The sequence below is a fragment of the Schistocerca piceifrons genome, chromosome X, assembly GCF_021461385.2.
Source record: "Schistocerca piceifrons isolate TAMUIC-IGC-003096 chromosome X, iqSchPice1.1, whole genome shotgun sequence".
Taxonomy (NCBI): Eukaryota; Metazoa; Arthropoda; class Insecta; order Orthoptera; family Acrididae; genus Schistocerca; species Schistocerca piceifrons.
In genome coordinates, this window is record NC_060149.1 from 915,803,163 (window position 1) to 915,814,645 (window position 11,483).

At 39.9% G+C, this 11,483-nt stretch overlaps 1 non-coding gene across 1 annotated transcript; it reads left to right on the forward strand.

Annotated features, from left to right (window-relative positions):
- Positions 1-2,997: 2,997 nt before the first annotated feature.
- Trnas-cga lies at positions 2,998-3,071 on the forward strand. The gene has a single exon. It is a non-coding gene; the product is annotated as a tRNA-Ser (tRNA).
- The last annotated feature ends 8,412 nt before the right edge of the window (positions 3,072-11,483 follow it).

Consider the following 11,483-nt stretch of genomic DNA (forward strand, 5'->3'; position numbering starts at 1 on the left):
GTCAAGCAGAGGTATGTATTTCCTTGCACTGCTACTATTACTAATAATAGCTATAACCTACAGTCCAAGGGATTTTGAGCAACATGGCAATATATTTTTTACTGCATCATGTACCCATTCACAATAGTAGCACTGGATGTATCCAGGAGGATGGTACAGTATTGGCATTGGACATACAATAATGTCACTGGACTGTGGGAAAAAAGAGTACTAAAACTAATTTGACTAGAATCGCTAGTAGCAGGCAAAACATAAAACTACGCTATTTATATGTTTACCTGGTACAGACATATTCTGTATATAGGACATGCTGTCCAACAGTTTTTTTTCTGTATACAGTTACAGAGCACACATGGTGTACATGAAAACTATTTACAAAAAACTGTTTACAGAACACACATGGTGAACATGAAAACCTCATGATTGAATACTAGTTTGCTGCACCATGTGTTATGACTGTGGTGGCGCACCACAAACACCACCATACAGGCACCGTAAGTAGTCTTCAACCGCAAGGGCCCTTGATGCACCATAATGCACACCCTTAGTCTACCTCTGGATGGCACCTCCCAATTTGCAATATACACATATTTTTGCTCGGAGACCTACAAAGTCCAAAATCAGCAATCCATTCGCCTCACATTTCATTAGGCTGAAACAGTACCATAAGGATTAGCGGCTGTGTATGAGGACATGTCAAATTCATTGCCATGGTACCTAATTACTTAATATGGATCACAGTTCTTCATCCATTAGACATTAGATCAACCTATCTGTATCTGTATAAAGTAATTTCAGCCTAGCGAATGAGATTTCGTGAACTCGTAATGCAAATGGTACATGAGGGGTTTGAGTAGGTATAGTATGCACATCCCCACATAGACAGCTTTTGTGAACTCTACTGCAACATTTGCCATCTCCACAGTGACAAAGTTCTTATTGAATACAGTGAAATGTTTGAAATTTGGTCTGGTGATTTATTTCCTTATGCCACAACGCCTCTCTCGTGTGGTTCTGATAGGAATATCATAGTTGTGACTTAAATTCTCTGTAGTTTTGTCGAAAATTGCGTTGTTCATTAATACAAAAAGCCTTTTTCAAAATCAGATGTCATGGAAACCCTCTGTGTTGTATTTAAATCAATATACTCAAACTAGTTACCCTGGTTGAAGGAGATATGTGCCTAATTCCAACCAGAACTATCCCTAACCAAAGACACTGGAGGTAACGGTACTGAATGACATATGTCTGCTTGTCCCCACTGTTGTCATCAGCTTTGTGATAGAACCTATGCCTCATGTAACTAGTCACTCTGGACATAACAGTAAATCAGCATGTGTATCATGCATGCTAATAAGGTATGTAAGGTCTACCTCAACATTGTACCTTACATTCAAATCATCTGTGATGCCATTATTTTTAAAAACCTCACCTAATCCATTCAGATAATCCTTAGACTCCCATTTAAATCCACAAATCAGCAACAATTGTTGCATGGTATGCCTGTTTAAGTTATTCAAATCTAAATACATGATATAACCATACTCAATGGATGTGCTGAACGAGTCACCCATCGGTGGGTTATTTGCCTCAGCATGCTGTAGCAGGACTTTGAATTTCGCCGCGCTACACTCGTTCCCTCAGATATAAATTATATCGTCGCAGCTGTATGAGCGCTCGACGGCAGAGAAAATATTTAAAAGAAACTGGAGGTACAGAAATTGTTACTCTTTTTGTTTCCTACCCGCTCTTGTCTCTTGAGAGCGGAAGCTTAACTTCACTTATTCGCTAGTCTTGATATGATTCAGACGTAAAAACTTATTCGTTTCTCTTGGTCTGATTAAGACGTACAAACTTATTGATGTGCAGACATATTGTATTGTGGAAGCTTGTATGAAATTTGGAGGATGGAAGTAGCCGTAAAATACATTGCATTCAATATCAAGATGGTTTTAATTCGTAGACATTAGTAATTCGTGGACGATGAAATTTACTGCAAGATTTTGGATCAGCTACGACTTTTTTATGCAGAAATGAAGCAGGAGATTGTTGGAGAACAAGACCTGAACGCCGCATGAGAGAAGACATATTAACTTGGTAATGAATGAACTCTTATCCACGCCATTTCCCCCTGTTAATCACATTTTGTTATTCTCTAAGATTACATAAGAATTTCAGTTTGAAAGAAAACATTTGTGATGAGTTAGAACACGTAAGTACAAGACGTTAAATGTGAATCTATTTTCAGTGCCCTTGAAAATGAACGAATGCAAGAAAAGCAGAGTGAACATAATGATGATTACAGCTGTTGAAATAAGTGTAATAAGAATGTAACTTGGAAACACATTAGCTTTAATTTATTTCAGAAGTGTAACTTAGTAACCTTTCGTTACGTTTTGTTAAGCCACTGTGTGGAAGAAAACATTTATAGTTCGTGTACAGACAGGAGAATGATATTTTAAGGAATTAAGTTGAAATATATTTTTACACAGCGTTCATGTGAATACATTTGCATGGAAAAAAATTACGAAAGTGAAATTTAGTGCTACGTCAGCCTTTATTATACTTACACATGACAGAAAACCCTGAGGAAGCAAAAGATAGGAGAGTTATTAAGGCCGTTTTGCGACTCGTACAACACCTCCACTTAAGCTAGTAGATGACAAAATTACACCTACGTTGAAGACAACATTTGACTTTTCAGGCTATGCAAGGTAAGTGCAAAGGAGCAGTGACCACCCGTGCAGCCGACGTCGAGCAACGGACGCTGAGAAAGGGATATTTTACTGTCAATTACAATACTATGTTCTTTATTTATGTTTTATAGAAAGAAATGGTATATACATGATGTTTAGCCTTCACTAAAGTAGAAGGAAGTTCATGGTTGAACTCTTGAGAGGAAATTTGGTACGTTATTATATAGAGCTTCTGTAAAGTTTGGAAGGTAGGAGACGAGATACTGGCAGAAGTAAAGCTGTGAGAGGGTGAGTGAGTCGTGCTTCGGTAGCTCAGTTGGTAGAGCACTTGCCCGCGAAAGGCAAAGGTCCCGAGTTCGAGTCTCGGTCGGTGCACACAGTTTTAATCTGCCAGGAAGTTTCATATCAGTGCACACTCCGCTGCAGAGTGAAAATCTCATTCTGGAAACATCCCCCAGGCTGTGGCTAAGCCGTATCTCCGCAGTATCCTTTCTTTCAGGAGTGCTAGTTCTGCAAGGTTCGCAGGAGAGCTTCTGTAAAGTTTGGAAGGTAGGAGACGAGATACTGGCAGAAGTAAAGCTGTGAGACCGGGCGTGAGTCGTGCTTCGGTAGCTCAGTTGGTATACCCTACAAATGATAAAAAGTACGCAATACATTTGGCGGATTCGCCCTCGTGCCAGCAATGTGGCGAGCTGGACGACCATCGGCTGGTCTGCGGCGAGGCATTGGCTATCTGGACTCTCGCAAGAAAGATAATAGCGTTCATGCGGCGCACTATCTATACAGCAGTCTGTTCTGACATAGTATTTTTTCCAGAGGAAACGTATTTTCCGCGTCATAAGACGAACGCAGTGGCGTGGATCACAGGTATGACGGCCCATTACATCTATAGAGACACACGTACGAACTTGCTGAACGTCCTGGATTACTGGCAATACTTGCGAGATGGACACACAAAACTATTACGGCTACAAAAGTACAAGGATTGGTATGCCAATTTCCTAGTAACGGTATTTGCGGACCCGCCATATACTTGGGGTGGGCCGGGTGCGCAAAGATGAGCGGCGGTGGTTTCGTTGTGAAACCGACCAAGTAATGTGATCGACTAAGAACACTATGCGAGTATGCGACCTACGAAACACTCACGCTTGAACAGTTAGCAAATGGCTGTACTTCAAATTTTGTTTTCATATCCATAAATACTTTTCTTTAGGGTGCCGGAGGTGGCCCCACTGATTTTGTTGTTATTTCATGCTGCATGGTAGGACGGCAGCGAGGTTCCTTCCAGGACAGTTATCATGTGTCAGGACGTACTATGTTTATTTTGTGAATAATAAAGGTTTCTATTTCTCCTACCTTCCTTCATATAAAATAAATAAATAAATAAAAAACCCTCACTCCCAAAAAAAAAAAGTTGGTAGAGCACTTGCCCGCGAAAGGCAAAGGTCCCGAGTTCGAGTCTCGGTCGGTGCACACAGTTTTAATCTGCCAGGAAGTTTCATATCAGCGCACACTCCGCTGCAGAGTGAAAATCTCATTCTGGATTACAAGCCTGGTCAACATCTAGCCAGATATGGAATCAAAAGAAAGAAATGAATCATATATGAAGGAGAGCCCGTGCTTTAAATATTAAGTCTGATATCCCTTGGCACGCCCATGCCTGAATAAAGAAACTTAAAATGACCATAAACCTCAATAAAAGAAAGCAAATGGGACTTACTACAATTTTTAATGTAAATATTTCACATGCATATTCTTGTAAATTTATATGTATTTTTATATGTGTTAAATCTTTGCATATTGTCAACATATCTTGAAATGTGACCACGAAATTTAAGCTTTCATAATTAACGATGTAAACATGCTTGGACAAAGTGAACTTTGTTAAAATGTGAATATGGCAAAAGTGTTGCAAACTGTGAACGTTAAGAGCGACGGATTTTGTGTTATTTGTGAAACTTATGGTGCATAAACCAGATAATTGTTTGTAAACCGATAGAAACTGCAATTTACTTCGATGATAATGAGGATTTTCACACTGCAAATTAACGTTTGTTGGCGAGTGTAAACAACGTGATGAAACACCTACCTTTGCGAACTTCTACGCCGTTGTTCCTGGCCGGCCTTCAGATGCTTTGGAGACAACAAACTCAGCACCTGTCGTAGGCGATATGGAGCCTAAAACTACATCGACCACATATGCCCCGGGAACAACAGTCATGAAAACTCACAAGGACCTGTAGTGTTGTGTCGTAACAGAAGACATGGACATTGCTTCACGCTCAATCTTATGGTGTCACTGGACTTAACACGCCATTTACGCTGGAATAATAACTTGTAATGACCACTATGTGAAAGTGAATACTATGCAAGACTGTTATAACACAGCGATTTTGAAACTGCCGCACGCGACAATACAATGATGCTATTGCGCATGCGCAAAGACTACGTGCTGCCACAGATGCATTGGGAAACCAACGCTGGAAGCATACAACATTAACTGCGCTGGCGAGCAGCTCGCTCAAACAAACTTTATGTAAATATATGTATATTAATTTTGTAAAAAGGAACAAAACTGTAACAATTGTATTTAGTGTATAAGTTTAGAAAGTAAGTATTGACAAATATTATCCCCTATGAATGCACGTGGTCATATATTGACATTTACGGACCGGCCGCGGTGGTCTAGCGGCTCTAGGCGCGCAGTCCGGAACCGCGCGACTGCTACGGTCGCAGGTTCGAATCCTGCCTCGGGCATGGATGTGTGTGATGTCCTTAGGTTAGTTAGGTTTAAGTAGTTCTAAGTTCTAGGGGACTGATGACCACAGTAGGTAAGTCCCATAGTGCTCAGAGCCATTTGAACCATTTGACATTTAGGTATTAGAGTTGGGCAACACGATTCTTTTTCCCGATTCGATTCCTACGATTCAATCTCACATTGCGAATCGATTCCTACGATTCGTTCACGGTTCTTTCACGATTCATTCTAGTCTGCGATGGCACGATTCTTACTGAATGCAAAAAGTTCTACATCTTACTCACAGATGGCAGGACAGGTCTAAACTTGTCAATGGGGTTAGAATCGAACTGATAAGATATGCCAGAAATAGTTTATTTATGAGTAAACATGCATATGACGTTACAAGTGTGATTCTCGATTTATACGTGTAATGCCTCAATTGTTGAAAGGTCACGTTTGATTTGATTGCATCTATTGTTTTATTTCAGTATGCCAGGAAAGAGGAGTCGATTTGTGCGGAAGGTGGTGCAAAATTACGTGGTATGCCAGTTTGGTTGGGTGGCTTGAACGCGCCTAACTACTGACGTCTGTTTTATAATAAAATCTAGCAGTGAGGCAGACGTGGTTTGGCTCATATCATTCTAAGTTTTTCTGTGCTAAGATGTCTTTCCAATTCCACATCACCCTTGTAATTCATAACGCAGCTGACAGCCCTCCCACACATCAAATTTAGCTTAACTTGTATTTCTTCTAAATACAAAGCATAGGTATTTGGCTTTTAATTTGTCGGAGAACTTGCCGCTGTCACTACTATTTACGTGAGAAGACGACGTACTTCTAAACAACAGGATTCAATCGTATACGTCGACATTACTTCACTAAAATTTAATATGGATCTGAACAGGATAACATTCGAAAACTCGAACTGGAAATTATTAATAAGAAAGCTTTTGTTTAAAGATGGTATTACACGGCGATCCGCCAAGAAAGGTATTGGTTAGAGTGCCTACATACTCTCTATATAGGCTCTGTAATATTGGTCTAGTGCGACAGCCATTTAGTGCCGGGACTGGTGGAACTAACAGAATTGGCAAATTAGCAGTGAAGTAATGTCGCTGTATACGATTGTATCCTACACTTTAGAAGTATGTCGTCTTCTCACATAAATAGTAGTGGCAGAAGCAAGTTCTCAGACAAATTAAAAGCAAAATACCTATGCCTTGTATTTTGGCGAAACAAAAGTTAAGCTAAATTTGCAGTGTGTGAGGGCTGACAGTTGCTTTATTGTCAAATATAAGGTGCTGTGGAATTGGAAAGAGCACAGAAAAACGTAGGATGACACGAATCCGCGTATGCGCACTATATAGGGATAGTAAATGGGAAATGCCTTTACGCTCGTTCCCGTCAGCCACCGCCAAATGTCAGCTTGGTTTTCACGAGTAATATTACGACCCACGAACTTCGTTGGTTCGTTCCGAGCTTCCTTTGTTCACACGCAACCTCCACTTGACTGTCATCTGGCGGTCGTAATCATTCGGCACGACGGCATGATTCGGGAAGTTGCCTTCGAAGCATAGCGTACTAAGAATCGATGAATCGTTGGTACTTGGAATTGTCACGACTCGGAAACACGCTATCATTCTTAGGATTCTTTTGAACGACGATTCGTCCGTATCACGATTCGATTCTTACGATTCTTTATTTAGAGTCGTTCAAATGAACGACTCATTCACGAATCGCCACAACTCTATTAGGTATATCTATTATATTGTTTGCTAGCCTGCCACGCTAAATGTTTTAGCATGACTGTCGAGGGGGCGATGTAACGGGACAATGAATTTCGCCGCGCTACACTCGTTATACCGTCGCAGCTGTAGGAGCGCTCGACGGCAGAGAAAATATTTAGAAGACACTGAAGGTACAGAAATTGTAACCCTTTTTGTTTTCTACCCGCTCTTGTCTCTTGAGAGCGGAAGCTTAACTTCACTTATTCGCTAGTCTTGGTATGATTCAGACGTAGAAATTTATTCGTTAGTCTTGGTCTGATTAAGACGTACAAACTTATTGATGTGCAGACATATTTTATTGTGGAAGCTTGTATGAAATTTGGAGGATGGAAGCAGCCGTAAAACACATTGCATTCAATATCAAGATGGTTTTAATTCGTAGACATTAGTAATTCGTGGACGATGAAATTTACTGCGAGATTTTGGATCAGCTACGACTTTTTCATGCAGAAATGAAGCAAGAGATTGTTGGAGAACAAGACCTGAACGCCGCACGAGAGAAGACATATTAACTTGGTAATGAATGAACTCTTATCTACGCCATTTCCCCCTGTTAATCACATTTTGTTATTCTCTGTTCTCTTTCAAATAATTTTTGTCGTGGAAACTGGTTTGACTTGTGCTCAGAAACGCCACAAGGACCACCCCAACAATAGCTTTTCCGAATCACTAAGTCCTATAGCTTTTCTGTAATACGAAGTCGGATTTGCATTTCATTCTTTCCCTTTTTCACGGTCATTAACGATTTTAAAAACCCCTATTTATTCACCATTTCTTCCCACATTTTCAACATTTTCTTCTATTTTTCTTTTTTATTAACCACTACAATGACTATGGACAAATTGTCAAAATCCCCAATGGATCTCTCGCTTGAAGAAAAGAATCATTTCCACATTAATCAATAGTTTGATGGTTTTCTTCATTTTCTTGAGCATTGCATCCCAAGACCACACTGGTGCTGTGTACTGAAAGGCAGGGTCGAGTTTGCATGTGCTCATGCATACAGTCCCACAAGCAAGCACATGTCTGTGTCCATGTGTGTTCTCCCAAAGTTGGGATGTTAAATTCCTTCCAGACATTCACAGCATGATCTTACTCTGCATCCGTTATGGCATCACCCATGAGATTAATGGAGATTGCAGTTATGTTGGGTAGTCTCTTTTTGTTGAGTTTTGCCGTACTGTCCAGACACTCATGTGGGAAAACCCCTTTTGTAGTCACGAGTTGGAAATTTGCATCATCAGGGAATACTCCTCGAGTGATGTGCATGTCACATTGATACATTGTTTCAACGAGTTTGTGGAATGGTGCCTGCATAACATGTAGCGAGTCAAGGAAGTGCAGCATAATTGTAGTCATTATTCATTTGGAGAATGATATATATTTCTTGATCCTCTCAAGCAGGACAACGATCTAATCACTGAGTGACATGTCACTGATCAGCAACATCTTGCTGTGTATGACCTGCTGAAAGTAAAGCCAGTACCCTGACTCTAACTATGTGTTGTATGCCTCCACATGGTATGTTACTGCAGTGCTGAACACAAACTGAATGAACCTGTTGTTGATACTGGACTGTTCATGATGTGCCACTGTGACAACAGTATGTTTACTTGATTAGGAAAGAGCAGCAAAGCATGTCAGTAGCAAACACCATCCAGTATATGGGATCTATTCAGATAATGCATGAAGTGCCTACATCAGTGAGTCCTCTAGTATCATAAACCACATTTTAAAATAGTATTCCAAACTTTTGTTGAACAGTGTGTGTAAAAGGGAGTCGTAGATTAAGTTCACACATGATCTTACCCCAACTGCTTATGAGAGACATTTTGAAATATCGGGTACTGAACTTGAATTTTGAACTGACATTTTTTAAAAAACCTTTTTTTATGTAAACTTATCACCTGGTGGAAACATATAAACTTTTTTTCATAAATTAATTGAGATTTTGGACAAAGTTTCAGTGTCCAAGAGTTAGAGACTCATTGAGGATACAAAAATACAAACAGAAATATCATAGTTGAAACCTGTAGCAGTCTCCTAAACATTCCTCATAGTTTTTGTATCTCACGTTTGGTCAACGGTACTACAAGGGTAACAATAACATTACCATCAGGTAATGACGTTGTCACAAATATAGACACAGAAAACTGTTTTATACATGTAAAAGAGTTTGTACTCTCTACTTTTCTGCCAATCAATAAAAGAAAAAGCTGCATCAGATAAGCCGATTACACAGCAGACCTACAAAAAGCCTTTTTCAAAACCCAAAATTCAATATTTTTCAAGGATATTGTTAGACCAAACTTGAAATGAAGTATGTACAGGAAACAATATAGATGAAAAATTCCTTACAATATTTACACTAAATTTAGAGAAGTCATTTTCAAAGGTATCAACATCAGGAGCAATTCCCAATAAAAACAAGTGGATAACAGAAGGTATAAGAAAGTAATCACAGCTCATAGAATATATATAAGAAAAACTAATTGTGTGCTGGAGTTCATAAACTATTATCAAAGGTACAAAAAGATTCAGAGTAATATGATGTTTGCTGAAAAGATGTTGGCTAATAACATTAAAATATTTAATCATGAAAAATAAAAGCAAAGCAGTTTGGAAGGTTGCAAAATAAGAAACAGGAAAACAGAAACTGTATCGCAGAAACTTACTGACAACAGCTCAACAAATAATCCACAGAAATGAGCTAGTTTTTTCAATGAATATATGAGGTGCTATCCAAAATTTTTGAGACTAGTGCTGCCATCTGTTGAAAACCTTAACTTTGGACTAATGCTCACCATCACCCTCGAAGTAGTTCCCTTCAGCACACATAGACTTGCCCCAGCACTTCTGCCACTGGTCAAATGTTTTCTGGCAGTCCTGTTCTTTGAGAGTGTTTTATCACCACCAGAGATTTTTCTTGAATCCTCTCTATTGCGTGGAACTGAAGGTCTTTCAACTTGAGTTTCAGTTTTAGATATAGCACGAAGTCACAAGGTGCAAAATCTGGCGAGTACAGTGGATGGGGTACAACTGCCATGTTGTTCTTTGCCAAAACGGTCCTGATGAGCACGGATGTGTGACAAGGCGCATTGTCGTGATGCAGCAGCCAGTTCCCTTGGGGCCTAAGTTCGGGCCATCATCGCCCTACAGTTTCATGGAGCCATCGTAAAATGTCACAGTAGTAAGCAGAATTCACTGTTTGATTGGGTGGGGTGAATTCTTTGTGCACAATTCCGTTGGTATCAAAGAAAACGATGATCATGCTATTCACTTTGCACTTCACCTGTCTCGGATTTTTGGGTCTTGGAGAGCCCGGGCTCTTCTACTTGTATGATTGTTGCTTTGTTGTACATGCGTGCTCTGTCCCCCAAACACTTGTTGAATCATTGCAAAGGTCTCCATAGCACTTTTCCCAAGATTCACACAGAATCTGATACACACACTCTGTTCTGTTTGAGGATCCATCATAAAATCGCTACACACCAAACACAGAGTATTATGGAAATCACTGTGGACACGCAACACGTCCTCCCAGCTGAATGCCACTCCACACACTGACTTATCAGATATGCAGCTCTCACCACCTAGCAGTCCAAAGATCTACTTACTCCTACTTTCCAGATGGCAGCACCAGTCCCAAAAATTTTGGATTCCACCTTGTATTTCTGTGTAGCAGCAAATTCCCAAAACTGGATGTTGTTCCAAAAACAAATTACGTGGCAAATATGATGATGCTGTTATACACCACAGAGTATAAATTCAGGAAAAAGGAACAATAATTAAAAAATAAGTAGTGGGTGTAAGTAAGGTGTCAGTCTATGTACTTAAAGAATGCATAGGTAGTATACAAGCTGCATTAATGGACATAGTAAATGAGTCTTACAGCACACGTTACTTTCTGGAGTAATTGAAACAGGCCAGAGTTGTGCCTCTACTAAGGAAAAGTAATGCAGGAGATATACAAAATTAAACAGCCGTTTCTCTACTGTCATCATTCCAAACCAGGACTCAAACCAAGGTTTTCCACTTAACACAAGTGGCCACCTTAACCACTTTGGCAATCTGAGCACAAATCATGGCCAGACACAAGCTTCCATATGTCATTGTCCATGTGTCACAACCTCCACTCATATGTTATGTATATTCCTGTCCAGGAATAACATCTTTATTGAGGGTCAAGGCCCAACAGCAGTGCCTGTGTTATTGAAAAGTATTATTGAATGTTCTTTCAGACATGCATGCATGCATGCA